At 35.1% G+C, this 12724-nt stretch overlaps 3 protein-coding genes and 12 non-coding genes across 20 annotated transcripts in view; 14 read left to right on the top strand and 1 right to left on the bottom strand.

The window, feature by feature from the left end:
- The window catches only part of LOC134840457 (adenylate kinase isoenzyme 6-like), a 478618-nt gene that overhangs the window by 123976 nt on the left and 341918 nt on the right, over positions 1 to 12724 (top strand). The gene's annotated exons all lie outside the window — the stretch shown is intronic.
- The window catches only part of LOC134840454 (calmodulin-lysine N-methyltransferase-like), a 525993-nt gene that overhangs the window by 228554 nt on the left and 284715 nt on the right, over positions 1 to 12724 (bottom strand). The gene's annotated exons all lie outside the window — the stretch shown is intronic.
- Positions 1 to 12724, top strand: part of LOC134839350 (protocadherin Fat 1-like) — a 216854-nt gene that overhangs the window by 34213 nt on the left and 169917 nt on the right. The gene's annotated exons all lie outside the window — the stretch shown is intronic.
- On the top strand, positions 112 to 184 carry Trnat-agu (transfer RNA threonine (anticodon AGU)). The gene has a single exon. It is a non-coding gene; the product is annotated as a tRNA-Thr (tRNA).
- Positions 2265 to 2337, top strand: Trnat-agu (transfer RNA threonine (anticodon AGU)). Its single transcript has one exon. It is a non-coding gene; the product is annotated as a tRNA-Thr (tRNA).
- On the top strand, positions 3860 to 3932 carry Trnat-agu (transfer RNA threonine (anticodon AGU)). Its single transcript has one exon. It is a non-coding gene; the product is annotated as a tRNA-Thr (tRNA).
- Trnaa-agc (transfer RNA alanine (anticodon AGC)) lies at positions 5976 to 6048 on the top strand. The gene has a single exon. It is a non-coding gene; the product is annotated as a tRNA-Ala (tRNA).
- Positions 6510 to 6582, top strand: Trnat-agu (transfer RNA threonine (anticodon AGU)). Its single transcript has one exon. It is a non-coding gene; the product is annotated as a tRNA-Thr (tRNA).
- Trnat-agu (transfer RNA threonine (anticodon AGU)) lies at positions 7049 to 7121 on the top strand. The gene has a single exon. It is a non-coding gene; the product is annotated as a tRNA-Thr (tRNA).
- On the top strand, positions 7859 to 7931 carry Trnat-agu (transfer RNA threonine (anticodon AGU)). Its single transcript has one exon. It is a non-coding gene; the product is annotated as a tRNA-Thr (tRNA).
- Trnat-agu (transfer RNA threonine (anticodon AGU)) lies at positions 9467 to 9539 on the top strand. Its single transcript has one exon. It is a non-coding gene; the product is annotated as a tRNA-Thr (tRNA).
- Positions 10280 to 10352, top strand: Trnat-agu (transfer RNA threonine (anticodon AGU)). The gene has a single exon. It is a non-coding gene; the product is annotated as a tRNA-Thr (tRNA).
- On the top strand, positions 11358 to 11430 carry Trnat-agu (transfer RNA threonine (anticodon AGU)). The gene has a single exon. It is a non-coding gene; the product is annotated as a tRNA-Thr (tRNA).
- Positions 11901 to 11973, top strand: Trnat-agu (transfer RNA threonine (anticodon AGU)). Its single transcript has one exon. It is a non-coding gene; the product is annotated as a tRNA-Thr (tRNA).
- On the top strand, positions 12437 to 12509 carry Trnat-agu (transfer RNA threonine (anticodon AGU)). The gene has a single exon. It is a non-coding gene; the product is annotated as a tRNA-Thr (tRNA).

The following is a 12724-nucleotide window of genomic DNA, read 5'->3' as shown; positions in this document are numbered from 1 at the left end:
CATTCCTTTTCTGGGAAAGAAACAACAAATTTTTAAGTCAATCGACTTCAAATGACATACCTATATGGAACAAAGACACATGATTTTAAATCAAAACAACTAGAAGCAACAGGTCTTGTGGCTTAGTGGTTAAAGCACCTGTCTAGTTAACAGGAGAGCGTTGGTTCAAATCCGCCCAAGACCTGAGCTAACTAACAATTCATAGGATGAAGATCCATCTTGTTGCTGAAGAAAAAATAAAGCTTTTTCCAAGGTATTGAAACTTCCATTCATTTTCTGGAAATGAAACAAAAAACTATAAGTCAAGCAACTTCAAATGACAAACGTGTTAAGAAAAAGAACAAACAATTTTGAATCGGAAATCTTGAAACCAGCAGTTCTTGTGGCTTAGGGGATAAGGATTCTGTGTATCTAACAGCGATGGTACGAATCCGCCCAGAAACTGCGCTAGAAGTATAAAAAAGGAAATAGAATGATCTTATTCTTGGAAAGTAAAAAGAAAACAATATAGCTTTTTTCAAGGTATCGAAACTTCCATTCCTTTTCTGGAAAAGAAACAAAAAAATTTAAGTCAATCGACTTCAAATGACATACCTATATGGAACAAAAATACATGATTTTAAATCAAAAAAAGTACAAGCAACATGTCTTGTGGCTTAGCGGTTAAAGCGCCTGTCAAGTAAACAGGAGATCGGTGGTTTAAATCCGCCCAAGACCTGAGCTAACTAACAATTCGTAGGATGAAGATCCTTCTTGTTCCTGGAAGAAAAAATATAGCTTGTTCCAAGGTATTGAAACTTCCATTCATTTTCTGGGAATGAAACAAAAAACTATAAGTCAAGCAACTTCAAATGACAAACGTGTTAAGAAAAAGAACAAACAATTTTGAATCGGAAAACTTGAAACCACCAATTCTTGTGGCTTAGGGGATAAGGATACTGTGTATATAACAGCGATGGTTCGAATCCGCCCAGAAACTGCGCTAGAAATTTAAAAAAAAAAGGAAATAGAATAATTTTATTCTTGGAAAGAAAAAAGAAAACACTATAGCTTTTTCCAAGGTATCGAAACTTTCATTCCTTTTCTGGGAAAGAAACAAAAAATTTTTAAGTCAATCGACTTCAAATGACATACCTATATGGAACAAAGACACATGATTTTAAATCAAAACAACTAGAAGCAACAGGTCTTGTGGCTTAGTGGTTAAAGCACCTGTCTAGTTAACAGGAGAGCGTTGGTTGAAATCCGCCCAAGACCTGAGCTAACTAACAATTCGTAGGATGAAGATCCATCTTGTTCCTGAAGAAAAAATAAAGCTTTTTCCAAGGTATTGAAACTTCCATTCATTTTCTGGAAATGAAACAAAAAACTATAAGTCAAGCAACTTCAAATGACAAACGTGTTAAGAAAAAGAACAAACAATTTTGAATCGGAAATCTTGAAACCAACAGTTCTTGTGGCTTAGGGGATAAGGATACTGTGTATATAACAGCGATGGTACGAATCCGCCCAGAAACTGCGCTAGAAGTATAAAAAAGGAAATAGAATGATCTTATTCTTGGAAAGTAAAAAGAAAACAATATAGCTTTTTTCAAGGTATCGAAACTTCCATTCCTTTTCTGGAAAAGAAACAAAAAAAATTAAGTCAATCGACTTCAAATGACATACCTATATGGAACAAAAATACACGATTTTAAATCAAAAAAAGTACAAGCAACAGGTCTTGTGGCTTAGCGGTTTAAGCGACTGTCTAGTTAACAGGAGATCGGTGGTTCAACTTCCGCCCAAGGCCTGAGCTAGCTAACAATTCGCAGGATAAAGCACCATCTTGTTCCAGTAAAAAAAAATAATTTTTTTTCAAAGGTATTGAAAATTCCATTCTTTTTCTGGGAATGAAACAAAAAAACTATAAGTCAAGCAACTTCAAATGACAAACGTGTTAAGAAAAAGAACAAACAATTTTGAATCGGAAAACTTGAAACCAACAATTCTTGTGGCTTAGGGGATAAGGATACTGTGTATATTACAGCGATGGTTCGAATCCGCCCAGAAACTGCGCTAGAAATTCAAAAAAAAACGAAATAGAATGATCTTACTCTTGGAAAGAAAAGAGAAAACACTATAGTTTTTTCCAAGGTATCGAAACTTCCATTCCTTTTCTGGGAAAGAAACAAAAAAAATTTTTAAAGTCAATCGACTTCAAATGACATACCTATATGGAACAAAGACACATGATTTTAAATTTTAAAAAAATAGAAGCATTAGGTCTTGTGGCTTAGCGGTTAAAGCACCTGTCTAGTAAACAGGAGATCGGTGGTTCAAATCCGACCAAAACCTGAGCTAACTAACAAGTCGTAGGATGAAGATCCATCTTGTTCCTGAAGAAAAACTATAGCTTTTTCCAAGGTATTTAAACTTCCATTCATTTTCTGGAAATGAAACAAAAAACTATAAGTCAAGCAACTTCAAATGACAAACGTGTTAAGAAAAAGAACAAACTATTTTGAATCGGAAAACTTGAAACCAACAGTTCTTGTGGCTTAGGGGATAAGGATACTGTATATAACAGCGATGGTTAGAATCCGCCCAGAAACTGCGCTAGAAATTTAAAAAAAAGGAAATAGAATGATCTTTTTCTTGGAAAGAAAAAAGAAAACACTATAGCTTTTTCCAAGGTATCGAAACTTCCATTCCTTTTCTGGTAAAGAAAAAAAAATTAAAGTCAATCAACTTCAAATGACATACCTATATAGAACAGAAACACATCATTCTAAATCAAAGAAACGAAAAGCAACAGGTGTTGTGGCTTAGCGGTTAAAGCGCCTGGCGACGACACAGGAGATCGGTGGTTCAAATCCGACCAAGGACTGAGCTAGCTAGCAATTCGCAGGAAATAGAACCATCTTGTCCCTGGAAAGAAAAACAAATTAGCATTTACCACGGTATTGAAAATTCTACTCAATTTCCGAACAAAAAAAACTATAAGGCACGCAACGACAAATGACAAATGGTTTCAGAAAAAGAACAAACAATTTCGAACCGGAAAACATGATAGCAACAATTCTAGGGGATAAGGATCCTGTATAAGGAACAGGAGGTCGATGGTTCGAATCCGCCCAGAAACTGCGCTAGAAATGAAAAAAAGGAAATGGAATTATCTTATTCTTGGAAAGAAAAAACAAAACAATATAGCTTTTTCCAAGATATCGAAAATGCATTCCTTTTCTGGGAAAGAAACAAAAAATTTTTAAGTCAATCGACTTCAAATGACATACCTATATGGAATAAAAACACATGATTTTAAATCAGAAAAACTAGAAGCAACAGGTCTTGTGGCTTACCGGTTAAAGCGCCTGTCTAGTAAACAGGAGATCGGTGGTTCAAATCCGCCCACGGCCTGAGCTAACTAACAATTCGTAGGATGAAGATCCATCTTGTTCCTGGAAGAAAAAATATAGCTTTTTCCGAGGTATTGAAACTTCCATTCATTTTCTGGGAATGAAACAAAAAACTATAAGTCAAGCAACTTCAAATGACAAACGTGTTAAGAAAAAGAACAAACAATTTTGAATCGGAAAACTTGAAACCAACAATTCTTAAGGCTTAGGGGATAAGGATACTGTGTATATAACAGCGATGGTGCGAATCCGCCCAGAAACTGCGCTAGAAATAAAAAAAATAGAATGATCTCAATCTTGGAAAGAAAAAAGAAAACACAATAGCTTTTTCCAAGGTATCGAAACTTCCATTCCTTTTCTGGGAAAGAAACAAAAAAATTTTAAGTCAATCGACTTCAAATGACATACCTATATGGAACAAAAACACATGATTTTAAATTAAAAAAAAACTAGAAACAGCAGGTCTTATGGCTTAGCGGTTAAAGCGACTGTCTAGTGAACAGGAGATTGTTGGTTCAAATCCGCCCAAGACCTGAGCTAACTAACAATTCGTAGGACGAAGATCCATCTTGTTCCAGATGAAAAAATATAGCTTTTTCCAAGGTATTGAAACTTCCATTAATTTTCTGGGAATGAAACAAAAACTATAAGTCAAGCAACTTCAAATGACAAACGTGCTAAGAAAAAGAACAAACAATTTTGAATCGTAAAACTTCGAAACCAACAATTCTTGTGGCTTAGGGGGTAAGAATACTGTGTATATAACAGCGATGGTTAGAATCCGCCCAGAAACTGCGCTAGAAATTTAAAAAAAAGGAAATAGAATGATCTTTTTCTTGGAAAGAAAAAAGAAAACACGATAGCTTTTTCCAAGGTATCGAAACTTCCATTCCTTTTCTGGGAAAGAAACAAAAAATTTTTAGGCCAATCGACTTCAAATGACATACCTATATGGAACGAAAACACATGATTTTAAATCAAAAAAACTAGAAGCAACAGGTTTGTGGTTAAAGTGCCTGTCTAGTAAAGAGGAGATCGTTGGTTCAAATCCGCCCAAGACCTGAGCTAACTAACAAGTCGTAGGATGAAGATCCATCTTGTTCCTGAAGAAAAACTATAGCTTTTTCCAAGGTATTTAAACTTCCATTCATTTTCTGGAAATGAAACAAAAAACTATAAGTCAAGCAACTTCAAATGACAAACGTGTTAAGAAAAAGAACAAACAATTTTGAATCGTAAAACTTCGAAACCAACAATTCTTGTGGCTTAGGGGGTAAGAATACTGTGTATATAACAGCGATGGTTAGAATCCGCCCAGAAACTGCGCTAGAAATTTAAAAAAAAGGAAATAGAATGATCTTTTTCTTGGAAAGAAAAAAGAAAACACGATAGCTTTTTCCAAGGTATCGAAACTTCCATTCCTTTTCTGGGAAAGAAACAAAAAATTTTTAGGCCAATCGACTTCAAATGACATACCTATATGGAACGAAAACACATGATTTTAAATCAAAAAAACTAGAAGCAACAGGTTTGTGGTTAAAGCGCCTGTCTAGTAAAGAGGAGATCGTTGGTTCAAATCCGCCCAAGACCTGAGCTAACTAACAAGTCGTAGGATGAAGATCCATCTTGTTCCTGAAGAAAAACTATAGCTTTTTCCAAGGTATTTAAACTTCCATTCATTTTCTGGAAATGAAACAAAAAACTATAAGTCAAGCAACTTCAAATGACAAACGTGTTAAGAAAAAGAACAAACTATTTTGAATCGGAAAACTTGAAACCAACAGTTCTTGTGGCTTAGGGGATAAGGATAATGTGTATATAACAGCGATGGTTCGAGTCCGCCCAGAAACTGCGCTAGAAATAATTTAAAAAAAGGAAATAGAATGATCTTATTCTTGGAAAGAAAAAAGAAAACACTATAGCTTTTTCCAAGGTATCGAAACTTCCATTCCTTTTCTGGTAAAGAAAAAAAAAATTTAAAGTCAATCAACTTCAAATGACATACCTATATAGAACAGAAACACATCATTCTAAATCAAAAAAACAAAAAGCAACAGGTGTTGTGGCTTAGCGGTTAAAGCGCCTGGCGACGACACAGGAGATCGGTGGTTCAAATCCGACCAAGGACTGAGCTAGCTAGCAATTCGCAGGAAATAGAACCATCTTGTCCAAAACAAATTAGCATTTACCACGGTATTGAAAATTCTATTTAATTTCCGAACAAAAAAAACTATAAGGCACGCAACTACAAATGACAAATGGTTTCAGAAAAAGAACAAACAATTTCGAATCGGAAAACATGATAGCAACAATTCTAGGGGATAAGGATCCTGTATTAGGAACAGGAGGTCGATGGTTCGAATCCGCCCAGAAACTGCGCTAGAAATGAAAAAAAGGAAATGGAATTATCTTATTCTTGGAAAGAAAAAACAAAACAATATAGCTTTTTCCAAGATATCGAAAATGCATTCCTTTTCTGGGAAAGAAACAAAAAATTTTTAAGTCAATCGACTTCAAATGACATACCTATATGGAATAAAAACACATGATTTTAAATCAGAAAAACTAGAAGCAACAGGTCTTGTGGCTTACCGGTTAAAGCGCCTGTCTAGCAAACAGGAGATCGGTGGTTCAAATCCGCCCAAGGCCTGAACTAACTAACAATTCGTAGGATGAAGATCCATCTTGTTCCTGGAAGAAAAAATATAGCTTTTTCCGAGGTATTGAAACTTCCATTCATTTTCTGGGAATGAAACAAAAAACTATAAGTCAAGCAACTTCAAATGACAAACGTGTTAAGAAAAAGAACAAACAATTTTGAATCGGAAAACTTGAAACCAACAATTCTTAAGGCTTAGGGGATAAGGATACTGTGTATATAACAGCGATGGTGCGAATCCGCCCAGAAACTGCGCTAGAAATAAAAAAAAATAGAATGATCTCAATCTTGGAAAGAAAAAAGAAAACACAATAGCTTTTTCCAAGGTATCGAAACTTCCATTCCTTTTCTGGGAAAGAAACAAAAAAATTTTAAGTCAATCGACTTCAAATGACATACCTATATGGAACAAAAACACATGATTTTAAATTAAAAAAAAACTAGAAACAGCAGGTCTTGTGGCTTAGCGGTTAAAGCGACTGTCTAGTGAACAGGAGATTGTTGGTTCAAATCCGCCCAAGACCTGAGCTAACTAACAATTCGTAGGACGAAGATACATCTTGTTCCTGATGAAAAAATATAGCTTTTTCCAAGGTATTGAAACTTCCATTCATTTTCTGGGAATGAAACAAAAAACTATAAAGTCAAGCAACTTCAAATGACGAGCGTGTTAAGAAAAAGAACAAACAATTTTGAATCGGAAAACTTGAAACCAACAGTTCTTGTGGCTTAGAGGATAAGGATACTGTGTATATAACAGCGATGGTTCGAAGCCGCCCAGAAACTGCACTAGAAATTTAAAAAAAGGAAATAGAATGATCTTATTCTTGGAAAGAAAAAAGAAAACACTGTAGCTTTTTCCAACGTATCCAAACTTCCATTCCTTTTCTGGGAAAGAAACAAAAAATTTTTAAGTCAATCGACTTCAAATGACATACCTATATTGAACAAAAACACATGATTTTAAATTTAAAAAAAACTAGAAGCAGCAGGTCTTGTGGCTTAGCGGTTAAAGCGACTGTCTAGTAAACAGGAGATCGTTGGTTCAAATCCGCCCAAGACCTGAGCTAACTAACAGTTCGTAGGACGAAGATCCATCTTGTTCCTGAAGAAAAAATAAAGCTTTTTCCAAGGTATTGAAACTTCCATTCAGTTTCTGGGAATGAAACAAAAAACTATAAAGTCAAGCAACTTCAAATGACGAACGTGTTAAGAAAAAGAATAAACAATTTTGAATCGGAAAACACGAAACCAACAGTTCTTGTGGCTTAGGGGATAAGGATACTGTGTATATAACAGCGATGGTTCGAAGCCGCCCAGAAACTGCACTAGAAATTTAAAAAAAGGAAATAGAATGATATTATTCTTGGAAAGAAAAAAGAAAACACTATAGCTTTTTCCAAGGTATCGAAACTTCCATTCATTTTCTGGGAATGAAACAAAAAACTATAAAGTCAAGCAACTTCAAATGACGAGCGTGTTAAGAAAAAGAACAAACAATTTTGAATCGGAAAACTTGAAACCAACAGTTCTTGTGGCTTAGAGGATAAGGATACTGTGTATATAACAGCGATGGTTCGAAGCCGCCCAGAAACTGCACTAGAAATTTAAAAAAAGGAAATAGAATGATCTTATTCTTGGAAAGAAAAAAGAAAACACTGTAGCTTTTTCCAACGTATCCAAACTTCCATTCCTTTTCTGGGAAAGAAACAAAAAATTTTTAAGTCAATCGACTTCAAATGACATACCTATATTGAACAAAAACACATGATTTTAAATTTAAAAAAAACTAGAAGCAGCAGGTCTTGTGGCTTAGCGGTTAAAGCGACTGTCTAGTAAACAGGAGATCGTTGGTTCAAATCCGCCCAAGACCTGAGCTAACTAACAGTTCGTAGGACGAAGATCCATCTTGTTCCTGAAGAAAAAATAAAGCTTTTTCCAAGGTATTGAAACTTCCATTCAGTTTCTGGGAATGAAACAAAAAACTATAAAGTCAAGCAACTTCAAATGACGAACGTGTTAAGAAAAAGAATAAACAATTTTGAATCGGAAAACACGAAACCAACAGTTCTTGTGGCTTAGGGGATAAGGATACTGTGTATATAACAGCGATGGTTCGAAGCCGCCCAGAAACTGCACTAGAAATTTAAAAAAAGGAAATAGAATGATATTATTCTTGGAAAGAAAAAAGAAAACACTATAGCTTTTTCCAAGGTATCGAAACTTCCATTCCTTTTCTGGGAAAGAAACAAAATTTTTTTAGGTCAATCGACTTCAAATGACATACCTATATGGAACAAAAACAAATGATTTTAAATCAGAAAAACTAGAAGCAACAGGTCTTGTGGCTTACCGGTTAAAGCGCCTGTCTAGTAAACAGGAGATCGGTGTCTCAAATCCGCCCAAGGCCTGAGCTAACTAACAATTCGTAGGATGAAGATCCATCTTGTTCCTGGAAGAAAAAATATAGCTTTTTCCGAGGTATTGAAACTTCCATTCAGTTTCTGGGAATGAAACAAAAAACTATCAGTCAAGCAACTTCAAATGACAAACGTGTTAAGAAAAAGAACAAACAATTTTGAATCGGAAAACTTGAAACCAACAATTCTTAAGGCTTAAGGGATAAGGATACTGTGTATATAACAGCGATGGTGCGAATCCGCCCAGAAACTGCGCTAGAAATAAAAAAAAATAGAATGATCTCAATCTTGGAAAGAAAAAAGAAAACACAATAGCTTTTTCCAAGGTATCGAAACTTCCATTCCTTTTCTGGGAAAGAAACAAAAAAATTTTAAGTCAATCGACTTCAAATGACATACCTATATGGAACAAAAACACATGATTTTAAATTAAAAAAAACTAGAAACAGCAGGTCTTGTGGCTTAGCGGTTAAAGCGACTGTCAAGTGAACAGGAGATTGTTGGTTCAAATCCGCCCAAGACCTGAGCTAACTAACAATTCGTCGGACGAAGATCCATCTTGTTCCTGATGAAAAAATATAGCTTTTTCCAAGGTTTTGAAACTTCCATTCATTTTCTGGGAATGAAACAAAAAACTATAAAGTCAAGCAACTTCAAATGACGAACGTGTTAAGAAAAAGAACAAACAATTTTGAATCGGAAAACTTGAAACCAACAGTTCTTGTGGCTTAGAGGATAAGGATACTGTGTATATAACAGCGATGGTTCGAAGCCGCCCAGAAACTGCACTAGAAATTAAAAAAAAGGAAATAGAATGATCTTATTCTTGGAAAGAAAAAAGAAAACACTGTAGCTTTTTCCAACGTATCCAAACTTCCATTCCTTTTCTGGGAAAGAAACAAAAAATTTTTAAGTCAATCGACTTCAAATGACATACCTATATGGAACAAAATCACATGATTTTAAATAAAAAAAAACTAGAAGCAGCAGGTCTTGTGGCTTAGCGGTTAAAGCGACTGTCTAGTAAACAGGAGATCGTTGGTTCAAATCCGCCCAAGACCTGAGCTAACTAACAATTCGTAGGACGAAGATCCATCTTGTTCCTGAAGAAAAAATAAAGGTTTTTCCAAGGTATTGAAACTTCCATTCAGTTTCTGGGAATGAAACAAAAAACTATAAGTCAAGCAACTTCAAATGACGAACGTGTTAAGAAAAAGAACAAACAATTTTGAATCGGAAAACTTGAAACCAACAGTTCATGTGGCTTAGGGGATAAGGATACTGTGTATATAACAGCGATGGTTCGAAGCCGCCCAGAAACTGCACTAGAAATTTAAAAAAAGGAAATAGAATGATCTTATTCTTGGAAAGAAAAAAGAAAACACAATCTTGTGGCTTAGCGGTTTAACCGCCTGTCTGGCAAACAGGAGATCGGTGGTTCAAATTCCGCCCAAGGACAGAGCTAGCTAACAATTGCAGGATAAAGCACCATCTTGTTCCAGGAAAAAAAGATATGGATTTTGCAAAGGTATTGGAACTTCCATCATTTTCTGGGAATGGAACAATAAACTATAAGTCAATCAACTTAAAATGACATACGTGCCTAGAAGTAAAAAAAAGGATATAGAATGATCTTATCCTTGGAAAGTAAAAAGAAAACAATATAGCTTTTACCAAGGTATCGAAACTTCCATTCCCTTTCTGGGAAAGAAACAAAAAATTTTTAGGTCAATCGACTTCAAATGACATACCTATATGGAACAAAAACAAATGATTTTAAATCAAAAAAACGAAAATGAACAGGTCTTGTGGCTTAGCGGTTAAAGCGCCTGTCTAGTAAACAGGAGATCGGTGGTTCAAATCCGCCCAAGACCTGAGCTAACTAACAATTTGTAGGATGAAGATCCATCTTGTTCCTGGAAGAAAAAATAGAGCTAGTTCCAAGGTATTGTAACTTCCGTTCATTTTCTGGGAATTAAACAAAAAACTATAAGTCAAGCAACTTCAAATGACAAACGTGTTAAGAAAAAGAACAATTAATTTTGAATCGCAAAACGTGAAGAAAATAGTTCCAGTGGCCTAGGGGATAATGATCCAGTGAATATAACAGGAGGTCGATGGTTCGAATCCGCCCAAAAACTTCGCTAGAAATAAAGAAAAGGAAATAGAATGATCTTATTCTTGGAAAGAAAAAAGAAAACACTGTAGCTTTTTCCAACGTATCCAAACTTCCATTCCTTTTCTGGGAAAGAAACAAAAAATTTTTAAGTCAATCGACTTCAAATGACATACCTATATGGAACAAAAACACATGATTTTAAATAAAAAAAAACTAGTAGCAGCAGGTCTTGTGGCTTAGCGGTTAAAGCGACTGTCTAGTAAACAGGAGATCGTTGGTTCAAATCCGCCCAAGGACTGAGCTAAATAACAATTCGTAGGACGAAGATCCATCTTGTTCCTGAAGAAAAAATAAAGCTTTTTCCAAGGTATGGAAACTTCCATTCAGTTTCTGGGAATGAAACAAAAAACTATCAGTCAAGCAACTTCAAATGACGAACGTGTTAAGAAAAAGAACAAACAATTTTGAATCGGAAAACTTGAAACCAACAGTTCTTGTGGCTTAGGGGATAAGGATACTGTGTATATAACAGCGATGGTTCGAAGCCGCCCAGAAACTGCACTAGAAATTTAAAAAAAGGAAATAGAATGATCTTATTCTTGGAAAGAAAAAAGAAAACACTATAGCTTTTTCCAAGGTATCGAAACTTCCATTCCTTTTCTGGGAAAGAAACAAAATTTTTTTAGGTCAATCGACTTCAAATGACATACCTATATGGAACAAAAACAAATGATTTTAAATCAAAAAAACGAAAATGAACAGGTCTTGTGGCTTAGCGGTTAAAGCGCCTGTCTAGTAAACAGGAGATCGGTGGTTCAAATCCGCCCAAGACCTGAGCTAACTAACAATTTGTAGGATGAAGATCCATCTTGTTCCTGGAAGAAAAAATAGAGCTAGTTCCAAGGTATTGTAACTTCCGTTCATTTTCTGGGAATTAAACAAAAAACTATAAGTCAAGCAACTTCAAATGACAAACGTGTTAAGAAAAAGAACAATTAATTTTGAATCGCAAAACGTGAAGAAAATAGTTCCAGTGGCCTAGGGGATAATGATCCAGTGAATATAACAGGAGGTCGATGGTTCGAATCCGCCCAAAAACTTCGCTAGAAATAAAGAAAAGGAAATAGAATGATCTTATTCTTGGAAAGAAAAAAGAAAACACTGTAGCTTTTTCCAACGTATCCAAACTTCCATTCCTTTTCTGGGAAAGAAACAAAAAATTTTTAAGTCAATCGACTTCAAATGACATACCTATATGGAACAAAAACACATGATTTTAAATAAAAAAAAAACTAGAAGCAGCAGGTCTTGTGGCTTAGCGGTTAAAGCGACTGTCTAGTAAACAGGAGATCGTTGGTTCAAATCCGCCCAAGAACTGAGCTAACTAACAATTCGTAGGACGAAGATCCATCTTGTTCCTGAAGAAAAAATAAAGCTTTTTCCAAGGTATGGAAACTTCCATTCAGTTTCTGGGAATGAAACAAAAAACTATAAGTCAAGCAACTTCAAATGACGAACGTGTTAAGAAAAAGAACAAACAATTTTGAATTGGAAAACTTGAAACCAACAGTTCTTGTGGCTTAGGGGATAAGGATACTGTGTATATAACAGCGATGGTTCAAAGCCGCCCGGAAACTGCACTAGAAATTTAAAAAAAGGAAATAGAATGATCTTATTCTTGGAAAGAAAAAAGAAAACACTATAGTTTTTTCCAAGGTATCGAAACTTCCATTCCTTTTCTGCTAAAGAAACAAAAATTTTTTAGGTCAATCGACTTCAAATGACATACCTATATGGAACAAAAACAAATGATTGTAAATCAAAAAAACGAAAATGAACAGGTTTTGTGGCTTAGCGGTTAAAGCGCCTGTCTAGTAAACAGGAGATCGGTGGTTCAAATCCGCCCAAGACCTGAGCTAACTAAAAATTTGTAGGATGAAGATCCATCTTGTTCCTGGAAGAAAAAATAGAGCTAGTTCCAAGGTATTGTAACTTCCGTTCATTTTCTGGGAATTAAACAAAAAACTATAAGTCAAGCAACTTCAAATGACAAACGTGTTAAGAAAAAGAACAATTAATTTTGAATCGCAAAACGTGAAGAAAATAGTTCCAGTGGCCTAGGGGATAA

This window comes from Symsagittifera roscoffensis, chromosome 2 (assembly GCF_963678635.1).
Source record: "Symsagittifera roscoffensis chromosome 2, txSymRosc1.1, whole genome shotgun sequence".
Lineage (NCBI taxonomy): Eukaryota > Metazoa > Xenacoelomorpha > Acoela > Convolutidae > Symsagittifera > Symsagittifera roscoffensis.
This window is presented reverse-complemented; position numbering and strand designations above follow the sequence as displayed.